The 23883-nt window shown below is 43.8% G+C and overlaps 1 long non-coding RNA gene and 1 other non-coding gene across 2 annotated transcripts; one reads left to right on the top strand and one right to left on the bottom strand.

Annotated features, from left to right (window-relative positions):
* Positions 1-23636, top strand: LOC105739992. The gene is made up of 4 exons (XR_001115999.1): positions 1-226; positions 626-734; positions 22629-22748; positions 23520-23636. It is a non-coding gene; the product is annotated as an uncharacterized LOC105739992 (long non-coding RNA).
* LOC115830740 lies at positions 22623-22726 on the bottom strand. The gene has a single exon (XR_004026291.1). It is a non-coding gene; the product is annotated as a small nucleolar RNA U13 (small nucleolar RNA).
* Positions 23637-23883: the final 247 nt, after the last annotated feature.

Raw genomic sequence — 23883 nt, 5'->3', positions numbered from 1 at the left:
AAACAGCCTCTGCCTCAGGTTGGGAGTTGCTGCCATGGAGACCGCAAGAGTGGAGATTTTCTGACACACGGAAAGGAATGGATTATAGCTCCATCTTATATAAATTTCCATGGAGGGGAAAAAAGATTAAAAGGAAAATAATTCTGCTTTAGTCATTTTCCTTTAAGGTAATAAGATCCTTTGATCCCATCGTGGAGAAGAAGGCAACAGCTGTTTGTCACAAATGGTAAGACATTTTATTTGACATTTTGCAGAAACTCAATCTTTAGCTGTAATTTTGACCTAATGGTTACACTGAGTTGTTTTTAAGAGAAAGATAGATTTTCTTGAAGCCAATTGGCCTCAGATATGAAGAATGAAGAACTAATTGTACTAACCTCAGTTTCTGAAGTGGACAGGGAAATCTTACCTTCCTGCCTCTCTATGTTCAGGCTGAGTGGGTCAGAAGGAGAGTGTATTAGGTAAGAAAATTTATCAGTATTATTTAGTGAACACTGGATTTATCCTTTGGCATTCTGGCTGTAGTCCCCAACTTTCACATGGCAATGCACCCTCACCTCAGCCCTCCGCCCATGTGGTCCCCTTGCTGAGCACTTTAATGAATGACTGCATCTCATTTTCACAGCTCTTTGATGCACCTGCTATTATTACTCTTATTACCATTTTCTGGTGGGAAGCTGCTTCTTGGGCAGGGTGGATTTCCATCTGTGTCTCCTTTTCAGTGTCGAAAGCTGGTAAGTGAGGACACCAGGATTGGAACCTGGGTAGTCTGAGTCCAGAATCTCTATTTTCAAGTCTTCCTGCTCTCTGCTTCTGGCAAGTTTGATGTCCACTTTTGATCTTCACCTACATTCCAGAATAATAGCTACTTTTGGTTGTTTTCTCAGCAGCACAAGAGAAGTGTGGAGAGATTTTTAGGTGAGTCATCTAGAGAAGTTAATATTATTTTGGGAATTCTACTGGCAGCTTCAGGTGGGGAAAATTTTGTTATTTTCTATCCTCCTCTATGTTCTAAAAGAAAGGGAAAAAAGATGGTGAGCATAGAAAGATGTGACTGTATTCACTATTCACCCTTTGTCGGGTGATGAGTAAGCAGCTTGCAAAAGCAATGAAGTTTGGAACAATCCAGAGAACCAAACTTTCAGCTGCCAGAGATGGCACCTGGTATCCTGGGTACATCTGCCTGTAGGGCCCAGAAAGAGCTGGAAGCCAAGTGCATGGATCAGGTCTGTAGGAAGGTGGGCGAGCCAGGAATCAGGTGTCAGGGGGCATTTATTACCAATGGAAGCAGGTTTTTGTCAATTCCGTTCACTGCTGGATCACTAACACCTGGACTGGTGCCTGGCCAGGTGGTGGCTTGATAATCATTTGTTGAGTGAATCAAAGAACGAATGAATGAACAGCTGTAGCAGATGCTGGCAGGGCTTCCTATTTCTTCCATCACCATAAAGGTGAAAGACATCATAAATGGGAATTTAGGCAATCCTCAGAAATTTTCAGCTGCCATATATCTTGACTTGATGCTTCTAGTATTTATTTGTAATTCAATCTTTCTTTTCAAATAGTTGACCAAGTGTGGTGGCTCATGCCTGTAGTCCCAGCACTTTGGGAGGTTGAGGCAGAAGGATCACCTGAGCCCAGGAATTTGAGACCAGCTTGGGCAACATAGTGAGACCTCATCTCTTAAAAATAAAAAATTAGCTGGGTGTGGTAGTGCACACCTGTGGTCCCAGCTGCTCTAGAGGCTGAGGTGGAGGATCGCTTGAGCCTGGGAGGTTGGGGCTGTAGTCAGCTTTGATTGCATCGCTGCACTCCAGCCTGGGTGACAGAGCAAGACCCTGTCTCTAAAAAATTAAATAAATAATAAAAAAATTAAAAAGCAACTCCCTTTTCTTTATTTTCAGGCTTCCTTCCCACCTGCTAATTCAAACAGTTTACAGCCAAAAATATCTTACCTTGATCCTGTTTCTTTCTCTATAACCTCTCTATTTCTGTTTCTTTCAATCAAATTTCTTAGGTCATCTACAATTTTGTTTCTACTTTTTCTATGCATGCCTCAATCCATTGCCAACTCCTCAACCTGCCCCAAGTCCCCACAACTCCACCAAAAGTAATTCTAACATTTTACCAATCCAATACATCACAGTTTTTTATAAAAAACTTAAGAAATATACTTTAGTTGAATTTGAAAGAGTTGCCTACTTGTGTTAAATATTTCTTTCCTCGTGTCTGGGATCTCATTTGATTCTGATTCTATTCCTAATTCTCTGACCACCCTTTCTTCGTAGATTTCTCTTCCTTTGTTCAGCCTTTCACATCCTTGGAGTTCCATCCTCTGGTGATTGTCCTGTTCCATACATTCTCCTTATATGAGCATTGTGTTTTAGCTTATGAATGGTCACATGACCTAGCTAGGCCAATCAAAGTCTTCCATGAGACTTTTGTTTGTTTATTTATTAATTTATTTATTCTTCCACATGCCATCTCATTTAACCTGGGACTTTTGTCAGAATTATCAGGAAAGACATTCTTCTTTCTTGGCAACAGTTGACTTTTAGGGTCACAGTAGTCTGGGGCTGCCAGGGACCATGTTCTCCATTAGCAGAGAGCCTGGCTGAGAATAAAGTCAAAACATGGGAAAGCAGGATGGAGAGACACACTGTCATCATGTTACCCCTGGATCTAGCCATATTTGAGGCTTAAACTTTCCTGGACTCTAAAGATATGGAACTAACATATCTTTTTAAATAATTTAAGCAGGTTTGAGTAAGGTTTCTGATACTTGCAACCAACAGTCCTGAAAAAGATACCTCTACTCAGTCTTCCTATTTCCAATCTCGTAACTCCAACTCGATGCTGCCAGAAGGAATGATATGAGATACAGAACAGGTAGTGCCATTGCTCTGTGTAAGACCTTTCAATGGCTCTCTGGAGCCTATTCAGGAGCATGAACTCAAAAGCCTTGAGGGAGCAGGCTGATGGCATAACTGAGGGAAACAGTCCAGGTGTAAGATAATAGAAAGGGGGAGATCCAGTGTTCAGTCCTGGAGTATGCCCTGCCTCCAGTCATTCATACTCAGAATGCAAACCCCAAGTGCCTGCCAATCAGAACATGTCTGGAGGTTGGATTTGGCCTCCAGCCTCCAAGTTTGCAAGCTTTGGCTTATGTTGCAAGTTTAAGCTCCTGCAGACAGCCCCGGAGGCCTTTGTGACCAGGCCTCTGACACTTCACAATATTCATTTCCTGTCATTAGATGCTGTAGTGACACTAAGTTGGTGCCCACATCGTGTTCTTTTACAGTCCTATGCTTTTGCTCATGTTGGGCCCTTACCTGGGACCTTGGCCCACTCCATCCTTTCTATCATGATCTTCATCTCACTAAATCCTATCTGTTCTTTAATATTCATCTCAGGTGTCACCAGCTCCAGGAAGCCTCCTCTTGATGAGACAGGTGACCCTCCTCCATGCTCTCATGGCCTGCTTTATGCCTCTCTGTCATTGCCCCTGACATACATGGCAGACCACGTTGATTACTCACCTACAACCATTCTTCCTCCTGCTTACTTGCTGGCAGAATTTGCCTCTCTCAACCAAAGCTGAAAACACCTGATATTCTCTTTCCCAACCTGCCTTATAGCTAAAGTCTGGGGATGTGATTTAATTCTTCTCAAAGAGATAAGATGGGAAATCTGCCAAGGAATTCTTGGGGAAGTTTCCTCCATGACTACAAAGGAGTGATCTTTTTCATGTCTGCCATTAGATGTAGTTTTGTGAGGATGTGATGGTTGGAGCTACAGCAGCCACCTTGAAGCTATGAGGGGAAAGCCAAGAGGATCATAGAGGTGGTGCACTGGATCCCTGCCATTCCTGAACTGCCAAACCAACCTGGGAACATTCTCCCCCAGATTTTTGGTTATGTGAGATATAGTAATAACCCCCGATGCCTAAGTCACATTTTGTGTGTGTGTGTGTGGGTGGGGAGAGGGGGCGGTATTCTCTTACTTGCAGGCAAACACATTCTAAATGATTCAGCATTCAGCAATGTTCACATTGCCTGTGCACTTTCTCTTCCATTATTCTGTAAGTTATTTGTGGGGATAGATGATCTTATAATCTCTGGTCTAGCATAGAGTCAGAAGTCAGTAAATGTTCACAGAAATACTTTTTTTTTGCATAATTTTTCCACTAAGAGCTCCAGTAAAGGGTGAGTGCCAGATAACATCTGTCCCATTTTGGTGATAGCCCCTGAGTGTTGGTGAGTGGAAAATATGTCAGGGAATGTTACATGACTAACACCCCAGGATTTATGGGAATGAAGAATCTGATACAAGTGTTACATCATCTCAGTGGAATCGACTAGTGCTACTCAAATTGTTTACTCAGACTTTTCTTTATGTGAAAGCTTACTACCAAGCCCAGCGTGTATGTCAAAGTGTGGTGCATTGGTTAGAGAAGGGAAGGGATGATGAGGTGCTTACAGTCCCCCTCATCCATGCTGGGCCTGTCTCCTTTCTTGGTGTGATCCTTGCAGCCCCTTTTCTGACCTCCTCCCCTGGGTCAGTGGGCAGACAGTTAATGCTGCTTTTATGATCTTGAATCCATCAAACCCCTTGGTCTTCCCTTGGTCCTCAGCTCTTTTATTAAAAGTTGGAGGTCACCATTAGCCTTTTGGAGGTCTATGAGATTCTAATTTTATTGGGATATTTAGAGAACTGAGCCAGCTTTGGCTAAAACTGGTGCAGCAAATCAAAAAGGCAAAGCCATTTTGAAGACTCCATTTGGCAGTCCCAGTCCTTCAAGTATATACATTTAATTTTATGGTTTGTTACACAAATTTGTTGAATTTTTCATACCAAAGGAAGTCTTTGTATTTTGGAAAGCGCTGTAAACTAAGAGCAGACATTCTTATATGGCATTTGGGCTGTTTTGTTCTTTTTTTTTTTGAGACAGGGTCTTGCTCTGTCATCCAGAGTAGAGTGCAGTGGTGCTAACATGGCCCACTGCAGCCTTCACCTCCTGGCTCAAGCAGTCCTCCCACCTCAGCCTCCAGAGTAGCTGGGACTACAGGTGTGCACCACCACACCCAGCTAATTAAAAAAAAACTTTTTTTGGAGATGTGGGGTGGGTTTCACTATGTTGCTCAGGCTGGTCTCAAATTCCTAGCTTCAAGCCATTCTCCCACCTTGGCCTCCCCAAATGCTGGGATTACAGGCATGAGTCACTGTGCCTGACCTCTTTTGTTCTTAATAAAGGGGAAAAAATCACTTGAGGTTCCAATATGGACTCACAGAGAAGACATTCCTCTTTCACATTTCTACACATTGTTAACATAAGTCTGAGTCTTCTTAGATCTTCTGACTCTGAAATTTAGGTAGTAGAATCAGACCCTCACATGATCTAGATCTCAGCGTTTGAAAGAACAGGTGCTCTCAGGGTGGAGAGTTTGTGCGGGGGGGGCGGGGTGAAGGATGTTATGGGGATAGCATCATACCTAGATCACTAATGATCACACACAAAAGAAGGCCAGTCTCTCTCTGTCTCTGTCTCTCTGTTTTCTAAAGAGGAGGAGATTAGATTGTATTTTCAGTTTTTCATGGCCACTGGCTTCCCTTTAGCTTCAGGAAAGTAAATTTTAGTCTCTCAGCCTGGATGAATTGCAACCCTGACCAACGAACTACCTGATATACTCAAGCTCTTGGCCGAATTGCCCTCACTTTTGTGAATCCTGTCTCTTCCCCCGGGCAGCAGCGTTCCTGAAGCCCTCTCAACTGCAGTCTGTTCTTTCTCCAAGATGTTTCCCAAGATGAAAAGATGCTGTCATTTTCCTTTTTGATGAACAATACAACTCTGAGATCTTTACACTATTTTCTTCGTGTTATAACTCCTTTGCAGCCCATTAAACATCCCTCTACCTGCCCATTCATCCAACAGATATTTGCTTTTTATTTGCCAGATATTGTTCTAGGAGCTGAGGATACCGTAGGGAACAAGTTAGGCACACCCCTGTCAGCATAGAGTTTACATTTTAGCTTGGGGACAATAATAAATAAATACTAAATATAATGTCAGATAGTGAAAGCAATATGAAGGAAAATTGTGGTGGCTGCGAGAACGAGCCTCTGGGATCTCATGCTGCAGAGCATGAAAGCAACTGAGAACCTCGGCAGCTGCATTTGGGAATGCACCACTGTGTTTGCACTGGGACTGGTTCCCCTCAATGTCCCAGTGTGGCAAGGACACTGAGGCAGACTTGGGATTTCTTGATGGGAAACTTTGGCTTGAGTACTCTCTGAAGGCCTTGCTGGAATTTTTGTAGAAGTGTATTCTAGTCTGAAATCCTTCCTCTCTCCCACCCTCCTTTCCTTCCCTCTCTCCTTCACTTAGGGGCAGATCTTCACTGCAGTTTGGCAGCTCTCCCAACCAGTCCCAGTTCACTCCCTTCGTTTTCTCACATATGAGAAACTCTAATAAAAGTTTACATATTTTTTTTTTTGAGATGGAGTTTCACTCTGCCACCCAGGCTGGAGTGCAGTGTCATGATCTCAGTTCACTGAAGCCTCTGCCTCCTGGGTTCAAGAGATTCTCTTGCCACAGCCTCCCAAGTAGCTGGGACTACAGGCACCCGCCACCATGCCTGGCTAATTTTTTGTGTTTTTAATAGAGACAGGGTTTCACCATGTTGACCAGGCTGGTCTCGAACTCCTGATGTCAGGTGATCTGCCCGCCTTGGCTTCTTAAAGTGCTGAGATTACAGGTGTGAGCCACCGCACCCAGCAAAGTTTACATTTCTTATTCCATTCTCAAGCTGACACAAGACTAATGCAGCCTGCAAGAATAGAGAGTGATGTGGAGTGGGGGCTACTTTAGATAAGTGGCCAGGGAAGGTGACATGTCTAGAGACTTGATTGGAACGAGGAAATGATCAGAGCAAACCCCTGGGGGAGGAGCGTTTACAGCAGAGGGAAGAAGGAAGAGCATTCATCCACTCAGAGACTTGGGTTTCTCCGGGTTCCCTTCAAAACTGCTGAGGGGCGGCAGTGGGGCTGGGTCCCCTCCAACTTGCTCCCACCATCTCCCTTCCATTTGGAAGGCTCTGTCTTTAACCGCTTTGCATATTTGGCTTTATCTATGATTTCATGTGAACAAAGAGTTCCAGGTTTAAAAGAAAAACACTCTGGAAACCACTGCCCCGGAGGCACTCTGTGATCTCTGCCCTGTTTTATGACTCTCTCAGTTCACTGGCCATGCAGAGAATGGGCAGTGGAAGAAATTACCTCTATTTGGAAGCCTCATTGTTCCACTGAGATACTGGATTAGTGTGAGGCAGGTGTAGATAAGGGGAATTAGAGTAAGTGATTAAAGGACTTGATGCATGGACTCTGGTAGAGAGGGTGGGGCAGGATCATTTGGGGGCTTTTCACGCTAAGCTCAGAAGCCCTGCAGTTGGACAGCAGCCAGAGGAACTGGCATATATCAAACAGACAGAAATGGACAAAGGATGGCTGTGAGCGCTAAGTTTTGGGGAGGGAGTGGGAGGTAAAGGGTAGCCTTCTGTGTGAACCAGAGAGGAGTTTCCAGAGGCAGTGGAGGATAACAGCTGTGCTCAAGGACTTCAGTTTCAAAATGCAAAATATTAATATTGCCCAGAAGAAAAATGCTAGAATTCACCTGTTACTGGTGATTGGTTACTGAATGTATAAAAATTTCCTGGCACTTCGTTAGTGACTTCTTTGGTGGTAAAACTTTATCTCTCCCTCCCCCACCCCCCAAGTTTTCAGAAGAAAGAGACTGGCAGCCATAATGCAAAGACTGACCTGGATGTGAGAGGTTTTTTATTCGGTCCTTTTAGGCTGGGTAGGGAACATCAGCATTGCTGATAGGAAGTGAATGTATAACACACTGAAATGAAGGTGTGTTCAGCCAGTGAACTCAGGGAATCCTTGAGGTATGTTTTAAAATCAAGTTTGTTTATAAATGAGAGGTTCAACTCCAAAGCCTTAAACATACAAGAGTCTGTTGTCACATATAAAATATTTTGGAGAGGGGTAGTAAGTACAGGGCTGCTAAGGCAGCTCCATGCATTATCAGAGATCCAAGAGCCTTATGCTTTCTGCTCTGCCATATGTACTTTCCATCCTCAAGGTCCAAAATGGCTGCTAAAATTCCTGCCACTACATCTGGATCCCAGGCAGCAGGAAGGAGAAATGGAAGAAGACCTGTCCTGTCCCTGAGACAATGCCATTCAGCATGTTCCATACAATATCTCTGCTTATCGATCACTGGCCAGAACTTGGCAGAGATGAACAATGAGGCTTTTTTGTCCTGCTTTTTATGTTCTGCTGAAGACAAAAAGAAAAAAGAGCGTATGTATTTATAGTCTACCTGATTTTAATAAAGGATTGAGTGCAGCCTAAGGCATGTGCATGTTATCCTGTAGGTAACAGGGGCCACAGATAGGTTGTGGCTAATGGAACATGGCTGAAGGGACTGTGCCAGTTCTGAGCCTCAGGAGGCACTGCTGTTTCTTCTTGCCCTTCTGGGACTTTCACCATGGGAAGGACCCACAGTCTTGGGGCCTTTTTCAGCCTGGGTTCCAGAATGAGACGCATTCTGAACATGAAGATGGGGTAGATCTGAACTTGACCCATCACTTGAAGCCAAACTGTCCAAACCATCTCTTAAAGCTATGAGCAACAAATAAATGCTTATTTTGTGTGCCTCAGAGATTTGTAACTGATATACAGCATCATTGTAGCAGAAGCCTGTGAATGCCCCTGGTAACTAGATTCCTCTCTATTCTCTCATACTGTGAGTGCTAGACAGGGGATGTGGCCAGTCCTGCCTGTTCGGTATACCAGGTGACCTCAGAGATAGTGGGAGGGAAATGCCATACAGAAATGTCATTGCACAAAAGAGAAATGCAGTGCTCATGTGCATGTGACAGCTGGCACTCAGGTGAGCACCAGGGATGGTTTAGCTCAGGGACTCTCAAACTCAGCACTACTGACATTCTGCTGTGGGGGTCTGTCTGGTGCATGGAAGTTAAGAAGTGTCCCCAGCCTCCACCCACTAGATACCAGTGGCACCTCCTCCCTCCTATGCTGTGACAATCAAAAATGTCTCCAGACATTGCCAAATATACCCCGTGTGGCGAAATCACTCCCAGCTGAGAACCACAGATTTAGCTGATCCGGCGTCAGTTCTTCTGATAAGACCAGAAAATGACAACTAATGACACCACTTATTGAGCATGTAATGAATTCCAGGCACTTGGTTAAGCATTTTCAGGGATTAATTGAATTTGGAAGGCTTATGAATGAGGAAGCTCAGGACCGAGAGAAGTAACTTGCTCCAGTAACACGTTTAGTCCATGGTGGAGCTAAGGCCAAGCTGCCTGACTCCAGGAGCTCCTGACTCCAGGACCATACTCCATACTGCCTCCCCCAGAAATTAACCCCTTGAGTGAGTCAGGAAAAGATGCATCGACACAAGTGTTACTCTTGTGAATATCACTTGAATTCTGTATGTGTGTCTTATAGTAGCAAAAACAGTGTGGGCTTGTTCAGCTGCGATTCTTGCTCCCCTCACATAGCTGTGGAATAACCTCGATAGTCACTGTCGTACTTCCCTGCCTACCCGAGTGGGGCTACACAGACTGCGGGACGTATCCAGCCTCTTCAGGCCTTTTCTGGACAACTCAGTCCTACTTAGTGAAAACGTGTTTCGAGATCCTGCACCTCTTTGATGATAGAGATAAAAAGCCTTAAAAGGGTTTCTACCCATTAGTCTAGCAATTCCACTTCTTGGAATTTATCCTTAGGAAGGAATCAAATATGTCAAATCAAACAAAGAGTTATGCATAGGATATTTGACTTTAGTGTGATTTGCAAGAGCAAACGTTGAATACGATATTGGGCAAATAAATTACAGCATGTCCAGATGGTGGTATGTTCGACTTGTAGATGAATATTTTCTTCCAAGGGAAAAACTTCATGATATATTATTCTTTGAGAAAAAAAAAAGATTCGAATACCGTGTAACATATGATCCCAATTTTGGAAATTGTGTATATATTACACCATCATATTGAACAAGCAGGGACTTGTAGGATGCAACAGAAATGAATCGTATTTTTGGTCTTCCACTGTCTTGTCAAGCTTGTTCTGCCGTATTTATTCTGCTCCTTGATAAAAGTGGGGCAAGTTCTACGACGTCTTTTGTCACTCTTATCTAAGAAAACATGATCCAGTTACTTCTTCCACAAAAACCCAGTCTCCATTGGTAATTCATATGCCCATTCCAGGATAAGGATCCAAATCCTCCCATCGACACTGCAAATGAAAATTTCCTCCCTCTCCCAGCTTTGCTGCATCAGGCTGGTGCCTGCAGTGAGAAGGGGTTGTGGGGCTGTGCGCCTCTATCTGCTTCACCTGGTGCTTCCATTTTCCCTCCATACTCCCCCCACCCCTTGGCTTCTCCAGGATTGGCCAGGGCAAGAGGGGAAGAGAGGAGGGAAGCGGGAGGGAAGAGACTCACTCCGCTGGTGGTGTTCCAGCCATCTGGGGTTGACAGATGACTCACCTCATGGGTTCCTTCATGGGCAATTTGCAGCAACCGCCTCTTATCTGCCTTTTGCTTGACTGGGAGCATGCATCTCTTCTGACCGTTCCTCCACTGCTTCTCCCTCACCCCCTAGCATCTGGCGCCACACCTCCCAGGCCAGTCCTGCTCCATGGGAAACTCACACTTGCTTTGCCCTGACAAACTCGGGAAAAGCAAGTCTCCCTCAACACAATCACCTCGTCCCACTCCACCTTCAGCGCAACTGGCCTGCCGCCATCTCTCGCCCTTTAGATTTCTCAGAGTGAGCCAGACATCAATCTATGGAGTCTCCCATGGTCCAGGGAACATGCTGCAAGCCTTCCAGGAGGTCTCATGGAAGCCCCTTCACCTAGGCTTGAGGTGGGAAGAAACAGCCTCTCCTCAGGAGGTTGGGGAGTGTAAGGATTGGCAGCTCTCTCCCCAAATCCTTGTCTAATCCCAGCCCAGCTCCAAATTCTTTTTTTTTTTTTTTTTTTTTTTGAGACGGAGTCTTGCTCTGTCGCCCAGGCTGGAGTGCAGTGGCGCAATCTCGGCTCACTTCAAGCTCCGCCTCCCGGGTTCACGCTATTCTCCTGCCTCACCCTCCCGAGTAGCTGGGACGACAGACGTCCGCCACCACGCCCGGCTAATTTTTTTGTATTTTTTTTAGTAGAGACGGGGTTTCACCATGTTAGCCAGGATGGTCTCGATCTCCTGACCTCATGATCCGCCTGCCTCGGCCTCCCAAAGTGCTGGGATTACATGCATAAGTCACCGCGCTCGGCCTCCAAAATCCTTGAAGTTCGGGTCGTGGATAGATTGGGGTCCTAAAACCTGTTTCTGACTACCTCCTATGTAAGTCTTTGTGGTCTTTCACCTTCCCTTAGAAATGGGGTGCAGTCACTCTTGGTGTCTTGGAGCCTTGGCTGATACTAAAACAGAACCTGTTTTAACACCCTGTTTTGCACAAACACAGAATGAAGAGGCAGGCGATATGCCTGTCAGTCTTGCAGAGGCCTCCGGGAAAGAGAAGATGGGGAACTGGATAGCATGATTTCCAGGGTTCCTTCCAACCCAGAGATTGTATGGCAGGCTGGCAGGGAAAAAGAGAAAGCATTGGACATGTTCCCTGACTGTGCTATTAGATAAGGCATGCACTAAGCACCCTGGTAGCAGACCATCACAAATGCTCTTGATGGTAATATAAATGCAATAACAATAAGTATGAACAGTCAAGCCTTGAACCGTTTGGAACGAGCTTTATGTCTCAGAGAATAGGGAGGAGTCAACTCACTGCTGTAGAAAGTTGCTGAGAGGAGGTAGATGTCAACTAAACTTGGTATTCTGAGAGGACACCTTTAAACCTCCTTGGCCTCTCCTCCTGGGCACTTTGCACTTGTTTGTTCTCCCAAATGCCTCCTTGCCAGGAAATCAGTCCCAGTCCCTGTAGTTGGAGGTAAAGTTGTCATCTACTTTTTGCCATTGCACTTTACACTCCTTTTGTGCATCTTGTCTTATAATTGAGTGGAAGCCTCAGAAGGACAAGGGCTTCTTTATTTACTCACAGTGATATTTCCTCTCTGGGCCTGGCACATGGGGACACACACATACACGCACACACACACGCACACACACGCATGTGCACACGCACACACACATGCACACACATGCACGCACGCACACACATGTACCCACGCACACACGCACACATGCATACGCACACACACACATGCACACACATGCACACACATGCACATGAGCACGTTGATATTATTCTTTTGTCCACAGCACTGAGTTAGCGGTTGGCTGAGTCAGGGTTAGAGCTGGGTTTCTGGATTTCCACTGCACAGCTCTTTCTATCTCCTCTCCTGGACTCTCCAATCACTGGCTTCCCAGGTCTCTGGGCACCAGGAGGCTGGAAAGCACTTTGCTGGATATTCCAATTCTGTTGGCATTTGTGACTGAGGACATGTGCCCAAATTCGTCCTGTGCATTTCCAACTCAGAGCCTTCTGGAACGGAGGTGCTCCCCAGAGATGGGGAAAATGCAGCCGGAGGAGAAGGGTCACAGAAAGCTACACACCCGGCGCTGGTCATGCTGAGCAGAGCAGGCCCTCCCGTCCCAGTGGCCCTCCCTTCTGTGTACATTTAATGAGCTTTTGGCTGTGTTTCAAGGAGACCTGGCCTTGGGCATGGGGTATGGAAATGAACTCCTGAGTGAGCTCTCTAGGAGAAAAATAAAGGCCTGGCCTTGGGCCTGATCGGAGCCCCACGACTCTGCCAATGCTATGTAGAGAAAAAGGCAGTTGTGTTGAGTTATCGCATTTTAAAGTAGAGGCTGTAAACTCTCTCATTTTATGGGTGGAAACCAAGGCTCAGAGAGGGGTTCTGATGCCCAAGTTTATGCATCTGGCTTAGCAGTAGATTCAGTCACCACTAGACTCTGCAGAGCCACTACAGAGGCCAGCTGGAGAGAGGTCTGAATCCCTGCCAACCTTGTTCAGTGCCACCTCAACTTCGGAGAACTCCTGGCCTTCTTGGGTAAATTATAATAGATGCTTCTGCACATCCTGCCTCTGCATGTATCCCTCTGTGAGCCACGTGTCCCTGGAGAGCCTGCACCATGTGTTTATCATCCCTGGATTACCAAGAGAGGGCCCATTGTGGGCCCACAGGGATCCCAGGGTGGGTGGGGCACTGGCACCAGGGCTGGCTTTTCCAAGGAAGTCAGGCCCAGCTCTTCCTGCCAATGCGCCTCCTTTCTCTCTCCTTTCATATCCCGAGCCTCAGAAAGCTGAGCAGTTTCTGTGGAGGATACCATCCTGTTCATTCTAGGAGGGCAGCCTGCCAGGAGCAGCAAAATTTCTGGCCCATTTCCCAATGCAAAGGACAACTGGGAAATGGCCCAGCACAGTGCCGTCCAATAGAAATGTAATGTAAACTATACATTAATTAAAAACTTTCTAGTAGCCACATTAAACAAAGAAAAAAGACACAGGTGAAATTGAGTTTAATAACATATTCTATTTAACCTAAGATATCTAAAACATCATTTCTGCATGTAATCAATATAAATAATTATGAATGAGATACTTTGCATTTTTTGATATTGAGTGTTCAAAATCTGGTATGTATTTTATACTTATGGCACATCTCAATCTGAACTCTAAATTTTCATAGAAAATATTTGATCTGCATTTCAATTTCATAAAATTTACAATTGAAACAATAGAGCCACTCTCTGCATTGTTCTAAACATAAAGTTTTTTCAATAACTGACTTGTCTATTTAAAAATTTACATTTACATTAATTAAAGTAAAAATTTAAAAAGGCAGTTCCTCAGTCACACTGGTCACTTCTTGAGGGTCAAACACAGGCTCAAGAAGGTGCGGAGGGAGCTCTGGCAGAACGTGACTGAATCAGGTGTGTTAGGCTGTTCTTGCACCACTATAAAGAAATACCTGAGACCAGGGTTTTTTGTTTGTTTGTTTTTTTGTTTGTTTGTTTTTGAGACAGAGTCTTGCTCTGTCACCTAGGCTGGAGTTCAGTGGCGTGATCTTGGCTCACTGCAACCTCTGCCTCCCGGGTTCAAATGATCCTTGTGCCTCAGCCTCTGGAGTAGCTGGAATTACAGATGTGCACCACTGCGCCAAGCTAATTTTTGTATTTTTAATAGAGACTGGGTTTTGCCATGATGGTCAGGCTGGTCTCGAACTCCTGACATCAAGTGATCTACCTGCCTCGGCCTCCCAAAGTGCTAGGATTAGAGGCGTGAGCCACCATGCCCATACAAGACTGGGTAATTTATAAAGGAAAGAGGTTTAATTGGCTCACCGTTCTGCAGGCTGTTTAGGAAGCATGGTGCCTGCATCTGCTTGGCTTCTGGGAGGCCTTGGGAAGCTTTCAATCAGGGTGGAAGGCAAAGGGGGAGCAGGCGTCTCACATGGCAGGAGCGGGAGCAAGAGACAGTGTGTGTTGGGGGGAGTGCCACACCCTCAAACAACCAGATCTTATTGAGAACTCACTCATTATTGTCCTTGGTGCAAGGACAGCACCAAGCCTTGAGGGATCCACCCGCCGTCATCCATTCACCTTCCACCAGCTCCCACCTCCAACACTGGGGATTTACATCTCAACATGAGATTTTGACGGGACACATATCATCAGGGGAGAAAGCCCAATGGCCCTCAGGGGTGGGGGCAGCTTCGCTCATTGTTTTGGTGTCTCAAAATACACGTCTCACTTATTTTCCTCAAAGTTTTAGGGATTGAAGGCCGGTCGCAGTCATGGTGAAGGCTGGGCTAGCTTCCAGCACAGTCTTCAGTGGGCTTTCACGGCTCTGCGTTTTCAGCAGCACGGGGAAGTTTGGGCAGCACTGATTTTGCCAGGGAGACTGGGAGGATTCGTACTCTGGGGAGAGTCTCCTAGGTCCAGGGACCCCAGAGAATGCCTGCAGGGTGTGGAGGCCCTTGAGCGGACAAGGGGAACAGCTGCTCCCCCTCCTGGGAGCCAGAGGAACAACAGTCCTGCCGGGCTGCAAGTGATCATAGCAGGGCTGAAGGCAGCCTGTTCCAGGGTGGAGGCGGGTGGACAAAGGGCTGAGGAAAAGCTGCATCTTTTTTGAACTTCCAAGTCTCAGAACACAGAGGCCCTTGACTTTGGAAGTACAATGACATGAATACAGAAAGGAATCTTAGAGAGTAAGATTATTTAATGCAGTTTGGCAATTTTTAAGTACAAAACAAAAATTATTTATTTTTCTCTAGATTCTGTTAGGAATCTGCAATCACCTTCAGAAAGACTTCACATGTGAAAAGATACATTTTCAGAAATGACATATCAAATCCTCCAGTCACTTACTCTATAAGCTGAAATTATGTACATAGTAAAAAATCAAAGCACACCGTAAGTTATGCAATGGAAAGTAAACATCCCCTCTTCCTCCCTTGGACATCTCTTTAAAATGTTCAGAGCAACTGGCAGGTAGCAGCTGCTCAATAAATGCTAGTTTGCTACATTAGAATGTTGTAGGTGGACCAAAAAACTAACAGCAGCATAAATATTCAATTAAACTGCAAACCAGTGGGGCCATGTGTGAGAAACGGAGATGTGGCAGCCAGGTTGAGCAATGCTGCTTTGGAATTTGGTGCTTTTGATTGCTGTTGTTTTTGAATTTTGCTTTAAAAGTTATTTAATCCACACCCTCTACCAAACACTTAGAGAAGGCTCTCTGACTGTGCTCATCTGGAAGCTTCTGGAAACAGGGTGCCCAGGGTAGTCGGGCAGGCAGGGACACTGTTTTTCAGGGCCTATGGCGGGCAAGTGGTGAAAGGGCTAGTCTTGGATGCGACAGACCTGCCCCAGGAAAGAGAAAGCTATGAGCTGTGTTCTGTCTTTGGCAGCTGGGTTACATCACTTTAGGCCAATTTAATCCAACCAACATTCAGGCTAGTGGATGGGATAAGAAGAGACAGTTTTTATCTTCAAAGTGTTTGCATCTGAGGGCAACAAATGGCAACAAATCCACCTACTATAAAGTAATGCAGAGAATAACGGTCGCTAATGGCAAATTTCCCTGGAGTCCAAAGGAAGGGTCAGCAAACAATGGCCCACAGGCCAAATAGGGCCACCACCTATGTTTGTTTGTTTGTTTGTTTTTTTAATAGACTTTATTTTTAGAGGAGTTTTAGGTTCACAGCAACACGGAGTGGGAGGTTTGGGCAGCACTGATTTTGCCAGGGAGACTGGGAGGACTGGTACTCTGGGGAGAGTCTCCTAGGTCCAGGGACCCCAGAGAATGCCTACAGGATGCAGAGGCCCCTTGAGCCGACAAAGGGAACAGCTGCTCCCCCTCCTGGGAGCCAGAGGAACATAAATAAATGTTCCCCAGAGGAACATAAACAAATGATTGGCACATCATTATCACTCATGGAGTCTATAGTTTACATTCTGGATCATTCATGATATACATTCTGTGGGTTTGGACAAATGTATACTGATGTGTATCCACCACTGTAGTTTCATCAGAGTGGTTTCACTGCCCTAAAAATCCTCTATGCTCTGCCTCTTCATCCCTTTCTCCCCACCAACCCCTGGCAACCACTGATCTTTTTACTGTCTCCATAGTTTTGCCTTTTCTTGAGTGTCACGTAGCTGGAATCATACAGTATGTAGTCTTTTCACATGGGCTTCTTTATTTTGTAATATGCATTTATGTTTCCTCCACGTCTTTTCATGGTTCGATAGCTCATTTGTTTTTAGTGCTAAATACTATTCCATTGTCTGGATAGACCAGTTTATTTATTCATTCACCTACTGAAGGGCATCTTGGTTGCTTCCAAGTGTTGGCAATTATGAATAAAGCTGCTCTAAACATCCATGTGCAGGTTTTTGTGTGGACATAAGTTTTCAATGGTTTTGGGTAAATACCAAAGACAGCAATTGCTGGATCATATGGCAAGAGTATGTTTAGTGTTGTAAGAAACCGCCAAGCTGTCTTCCAAAGTGGCTGTACCATGTTGCATTTCAACCAGCCATGAATGAGAGTTCCTGTTGCTCCACATCCCTGCCAGCATTTGGTGTTGTCAGTGTTCTGGATTACAGCCTGTTTGTTTTTGTAAATAAAGTTTTATTGGAATACAGCCATGCCCATTTGTTTATGTATTATCTATCACTGCTTTCATGCTACAACAGCAGAGTTGGCTGGTTATGATAGAGGCAGAACAGCCATGAAAAAAAAGCCTAAAATATTTACCACCTGACTCTTTTCAGAAAAGGCCAATGCCTGGTCTAATGGAACAGCTATTTTCAATGGAGAAGCTGGGTAGGTGTTGGAGCGGCTCCTTGGAATGGAGACAGTAGAAAGGGGAGCGATTCCAGACACAGGAAACAGACTGAGCAAGGACGGGGTGGCCTGGCCAGGTTGGAGGATTGGGGAAATGGGGCGGTGTCGGAGACTCAGCTCTTTAGGACTTTCCTCAGCTCTAAGCTGGAAGGAATTGAATCAATTTTTCCACAGCTTGTAGAAAAGACAGGATGAATGAGCTGATGTCTGTAAATGCTTCAAGCAAGATATAAGAAAAGCATCCCTTCACCCAAAACACTATTTCTATTTTATTGTTAAATGGATGCTAATTTTTCTGTTTTCCTTTTCTCTTCCCAGCCCAGTTTGCCAATTTCATCCTTCCTATTGTTTTGCCTTAACTAAACAAAACATACCAGACATACCAGCACAAACTGTAATGTGTTTACTTACAGAAACATATTTTCATTCTTTTTCAAATAGGTGGTTCACTCCTAGGGTCCAAAATTCAAAAGGTTTAAAGAGCGTACAGAGAAACATTGCCCTCCTATTTTGTAGCCTTCCTGTTCTTCACCCTGTAGGCAGCCAAAAGTACCAGTCTCTTGCATTGTATATCCTTCTAGAGATATTTTCTGCAGGTACAAATATTGGTGCAGATATTATTTTTCTTTCTTTTATCACAAATGATTATTTTATATGTGTATGTATGTATCCTATCTATATATCTCATATATATATGGGCACCATTTTGCAATTAGCTTTTTTCCTCTTAGTAACGGTTTTAGAAGTGTTTCACATTAATGCATCCAGAGCTTCCTCATTCTCTTTTTATTCCTTTCTAGTGCTTCATCCTGTAGATGTATCCTATTATGTTTAAGTGTTTTAGTGGCAAATCAGGGCTGTTGCTGTCTCACCCTTTCTTGCCAGCAACAAGCCCTGGATAGTGTTTATTGCTGGGTTCAGAGTATGGGGTCAATAGCAGTGGCTGGGTTCATGATGCTGATGGCTTTGAAACAGCTCTTTTGTGGCCCTTCACAGGTGAAGTGAGAGAGAGAAGAGAGCTAGATTCCAGGAATCCTGCTGGCAGGGTTCTTCTGCCTGCTTTGGCTGCTGGGATGGGGTTTGGCTGCCTAGGTGCGATGGCCTTGTCCCTGTGATTTCCCTTCCTCAGGTTGCTGGTGGGAAAAGGACCTGCTGGAAGTTGAAGACATCAAGATTATTCTGATATAGTGAGATCAGGGAGGCTCTATGGTGGTGGTGGCATTTGGCAGGTGTCTTAGCCATAGCTTTTTGATTGAAAGTTACAAACACCCATCTCCAACTAGCTTAAGCAAAAAAGGAGAATTTATGGGTTTATGCAGGCAAACAAAGACATTTAGGACTTGTAGCAGATACCACCAGTTACTTACACAATGTGTATTTCCTCTGTTGTCTCAGTATGCCAGTTAAAAATACTCAGCTCTTCGGACTTCCTTGCAGTGAGGGGTGGCCATGTGACACTGCTGAACATTGAGATGTAAGCAGAAGGATACAGGTTGGGTTTTCTGGGAATATATTAATTTTCTGATTAAAAGGGATACACTCAATGGGCACATGCTTTCTGCCCTTCCAGTGTGGAATGCGGATATAACCCCAGAGATGTAGCGAGCATCTTGGAGCATGAGGAGAGTCATGTGATGGGGATGGCGGAGGAAAATGGTCTTTGATGTCATCATGGAGCCAGAGCAGCAGAGCTTGTCCACTGGCTTTTTAAATATCTGCTACCCAAGAAAAACAAACTCCTTTGGCTAAGCTCTGGAATTGGCCTTTTGCTGCTCACAGTGGAGTGGAGGCCTTGCCCTAAGTCAGGGCAACTGAATTCTGGCATTTGTATAGTGTCAATTCTCTCCATCTCGTTCCAATTTATTCTCTCAGAATCCTCCATGAGGCAAGGGACATAGCATCAGCAACTCTGGAATCTATCTTGTCAGCTTCCAATCCAGGGGAAAGAGAAAGCTAGCTATTCCTTTGATTCCAAAATGGAGAGGAAAACTCCAGGGAAGACATCTGATTAGTCTGTCTTGAAGGATCTTCCTTGAACCAACCTCTGTGGATCAGAGGATGGGGTAATATGATCAACCACATTATCAGATCAGCCTACCTGGCAGATGGAGTAGGGAGCAGTTTCTTAAAGGAGGAGATGGAATATTTTACCAGGAGTGGGAAAAGGCAGGCAGGCAGATGAAAACAACAGATGGTCCTTCAGCAGGCGCTGAAGGTTTAGATGAGTGGAGAGGAAAGGCAAGGTGATTTCAGGGGGATGGTCACCTTCTCCAAGAAGCCTTTTCGGACAGCCTGACTTAGCCACTTCTCTCTCCACCTCATCCACTCTTGCTTCCCTCACGGTAGTACATGGCACTGTCTCTTCCTGGCAGCTTTGAAGGTGGGCACTTCTGGTCGATCCTGTATCCCTTCCTCCCATCACTAGCATGTGGCGGCCACTCATTGTTTAGAGCAGTGAGTGAAGGGACAGGAGGAACAAAGACACAGAGGAAGAAAGTCACAAGAAAGACTTCGGTTTGCTTGTAATCTTGAGTGTATGCTTCAAAAGCTAGCAAATCCCAAGATTCTTAAGGTGGGTTAGGGTTAGATTAGAGTGGGACCCTGAATGTCAGGCTACGAAGTTTGTGCGATGGACAGTAGGGAGTCATTGAACTCTTTTGAGCAGGGGAGTGGCAAGGTCAGGGCTGCTGCACTCCTGTACCTTGTTCCTTTGACCCCTGGCTGCTGTCTTTCTTTTCCATTCTCTGGCTTCTCCATGATTCTTCTTGGTCTGGTTCTTCATCTGTCTTGAACACCTTTAGTCCATGTTTCCCACCCCTGCTTTTTTTCTCCCCAAACTTCTTCACCAATCAGTTCTGGGCTGTTTCTGTTCTCTGTGCAGGGGAGAGAACAGTTTACCCTGGCTAGTGCCAAGTGGGTGTCCTTCCCAGGAAGGTTCCATTTGAGCAGCTCTTGGCTGCCCTCTTCTGGGTACTGATGGATATAACCACCTGCTCTTCTGGAACTGGCTAGAAAGACTCCGTTCGCAGCCTTGCCTCATGATGTGACTTCTGTCTTTTTGTATCTGCCCACCAGATCCCCTTTAATTACTTAAAATCAGTAAGATTTTTTCTGAGTGCCTACCAAGTGTTTAGATTTGTCTGGCGATAGCTACTTATGGAATGCTTCCGACTTCCCACTGATCTAGATATTGTTCATCGTGGGATATAAGCCTTGCATAAATGTCAGAGCACTCCTTTTGCTAATTTACATGTCTGTCCTATTTATTTGACTGAACTGAGATCACTTTAGTTTTGAAAGCCATTGAAGAGGTAATGTGTTTCAACTTTATAAGTATTTAAGTCTTACATATTTATATTCCCTGGAGAGCATCTTCCCCCATAAATCACACCCTGATGCTTTCATCAAAGTACAGAAGTCTGTGCACATATTTTTATTATTCACAATGGAATTAAGGCAATGCCCTAATTAATGATTTTGCTAAGAGGCAATTGCTATTTTCAGGGAACTTGGACCTGTAACATGGATTCAAAGCCATTCCTGGGGTTTTTTGAGCTCGTAAAATGACGGATACACATTCCAACAGGATATCTGACTGGATTCTTGGCCTCACTGTGGGTGATAGAAATACTTTATTCTGAACAAGTTGCTTTCCTCAGGCCAAAGGCTAATTGCTGTCCCATTCTGGTGAGCAGGCTGTCACTCAAACGCCTCGGCTCTGAAACCTGTAATCTCTTCACAGTGCCAAGACGACATCTTCCTTTCCTGGATCCACATTTGGAATTCCCCCATGCCTCCATTCATTCAAATCCAGCCCATTTTTTCAAGACCTATTTCTAATCTCTTTTCTCTGAGATCCCTTCCCTGCATCCTGACTTTTCTTTGTTCTAAACAATAACACTTCTTTCGTTTGTGGCATTGACTTAGCAAAAGTCATGTATTATCTTGCAGCATCTTTTACTTTTTAAATAAAACCTTATTCATACATTTTGTACTGTCATTTAACTTCACAAAGTCTATGTTTCATGTCTTTAATTGGATCATAAAATCCATAATGCCAGAAACCATATCTTACACTTGGTTGTTTACCCCACAGAATGTTGAATATTTATTGCTATGTATTCAATAGATGAGCAGCAAATGCTCTTGATTGGTGGGTTGTTGTATCATTTGCCTATCTTAGCTCTAATTAGTATACTTGCCTGAGAAATTATTTACAAAAGACAGATTGGCCTAGGCCATCATTAACACTTTTCTGGAATATTTTCATGCATTTAGATGCTTTGCAAAATGTATTGCCCAAATGGCACTGTATGTCTATGTGTGCACATAAAAAAGAGAAGCCAAATTAAAATCATCCTTTTAATTTATCATTGATGCATGATTATTTTAAAATTTAGTTTTAATTTTGATTAACTTGATACACATACATGATTTTCAGGGTTAAATAATTTTAGAAGGCATAGTGAAAAACAATAAACTCTTCTCTTGACCCATCATTTCCTGCTTCCTAGAATCAACATATTCAGCTCTTGCAGCTGGTTGTTCTGGTATTGCCTCCATGTCACTGGTATATGCTTATAGTGCTCCTTCTTTTTTGCCTAATGCTTTAAGCATTAACTGTTAGCCTCTCATTATTTTAGCCCTCTTTTACCACTTCTACCATGCCCCATCATGCAAGGTTCCTGAACCCCCAGACCCCCATGCTCCCATTATCCCACTACTGTTATTTCATAATTTTGCTTAGGTTAATATTCAGTGTGTGTATTTTCCTGTCCCTATAGATACTCTTCACAGCTGAAATGTGCTTACTTTTATTTTCTTGCAAAATCTTCAGGTTTTCCCAATTTTTTCTCTTCCTTTGTTTTGTTTTCTATCACTAATTCACTCCAAACTTTCTCCTCGGTTGTTTAAATTTCCTCTCAATACACTCACTCACATCAGGTATTCTAACAAAGCCATCTTTCGATCATCTTTCCTGTGCCCTACTGAGCTGCTCCAATGTGGACTGGTTTATTTCTAGGCTGAGTACATGGCTGTACTTGGATCTCCCTTTGCCTTTATCTCTGGGATTGCCTTTGCTCTTTCTTAGATTGATGTTTTCATTTCCCAGACTCCATGTCTTCCTCTTTCTTGCTTTGCCTCCTAATTTTGGAATTATCTAGTAGCTTCCTTTTTTTTTTTTTTCCTTTTTCACATCAGATGGGAAATGTGCCAACGTCACAACAAGGTTTGAGGGAGGCACGTCTCACGCACGGACAAGAAAACCCAATCATCATGCTTATGAACTACAAAAGGATCTCCAGTCTGGGCTCACGGCAAGTAATTGTTTTGAGACTTATGTCTGAAATGTTTGTATCCCACCCAAATATTTAATTGTTAACTTTGATAGGTGTAGAATTCTAGGCTAGAAATAATTTTTTTTTCTGCAGAATTCTAAAGTCATTGTTACATTATCTTTTTGCTTCTAGTGGGGCTGTTGAGAAATCCACAGTCATTTTGGTATTTTGAGCAATCATTTTTACCTTTTTCTGAAAAGTATTAAAATTCCCTCTTTTATGTCTATTGTTCTGAAAGTTTAAGATGATGGAACTTAGTGTGAGTTTATTTTTGTCTATTGTACTGAATATTTACTGTACCTTTTAAGTCTAGAAACTCATGCCCTTCAGTACTGATAAATTTCTTGGATTATTTCTTGTGTCTTTTTTCTTCTATTTTTCAAGTTGTTTTTCTGAAATTTTAGTTACTCAGTTGATGAACTCCTAGAATGATTTTCTATATTTCTTATCTTTTATATCATATCTTCCATCTTTTTGATTTTTCATTCTACTTTCTAAGAGATTTCCCTAAATTTATCTTCTAAGTATTTGACTGAAATTTTCATTCTGGCTGTGAAATTTGAGTTTATAATTACTCTCTTGTTTTACAATTGTTTTCCTTTTGCCAGAATATCGTTTTTATTGAATAAATTACAATAACTTCTCCTATTTGTCTGAGGATGTTGATAATAGTTTCCTTTTGAAGCTTTTATTTTCCTGCAGAGTTTTCTGTAAGTTGCTTTTTTTCCCCCTCCTAATATTTTGGCCTTTACAGTTGGCCCTTGAACAGCATGAATTTGAACTGCCTGAGTCTGCTAATATGTGGATTATCTTCTGCTTCTGCCACCCCTGAGACAGCAAGACCAACCCTTCCTCTTGCTTCTTTTCCTTAACCTATTCAACGTGAAGATGACTAAGGTAAGGACCTTTGTGATGATCCACTTCCACTCAATACAAAATACATATTTTTTTCCTCCTTATGATTTTCTTCACAAGATTTTCTTTTCTCTGGCTTACTTTATTGTAAGAATACAATATATAATACATACATGATAAAAAACGTGTTTAGTGATTGTTTATGTTATTGGTAAGTCTTCCAGTCAAGAGCAGGCTATTAGTAGTTAAGTTTCTGGAGAGTC

The sequence above is a fragment of the Nomascus leucogenys genome, chromosome 16 (assembly GCF_006542625.1).
Source record: "Nomascus leucogenys isolate Asia chromosome 16, Asia_NLE_v1, whole genome shotgun sequence".
NCBI classification, from domain to species: Eukaryota; Metazoa; Chordata; class Mammalia; order Primates; family Hylobatidae; genus Nomascus; species Nomascus leucogenys.
Note: the sequence above shows the minus strand (reverse complement) of the source record. Positions and strands in the feature narration are given on the sequence as shown.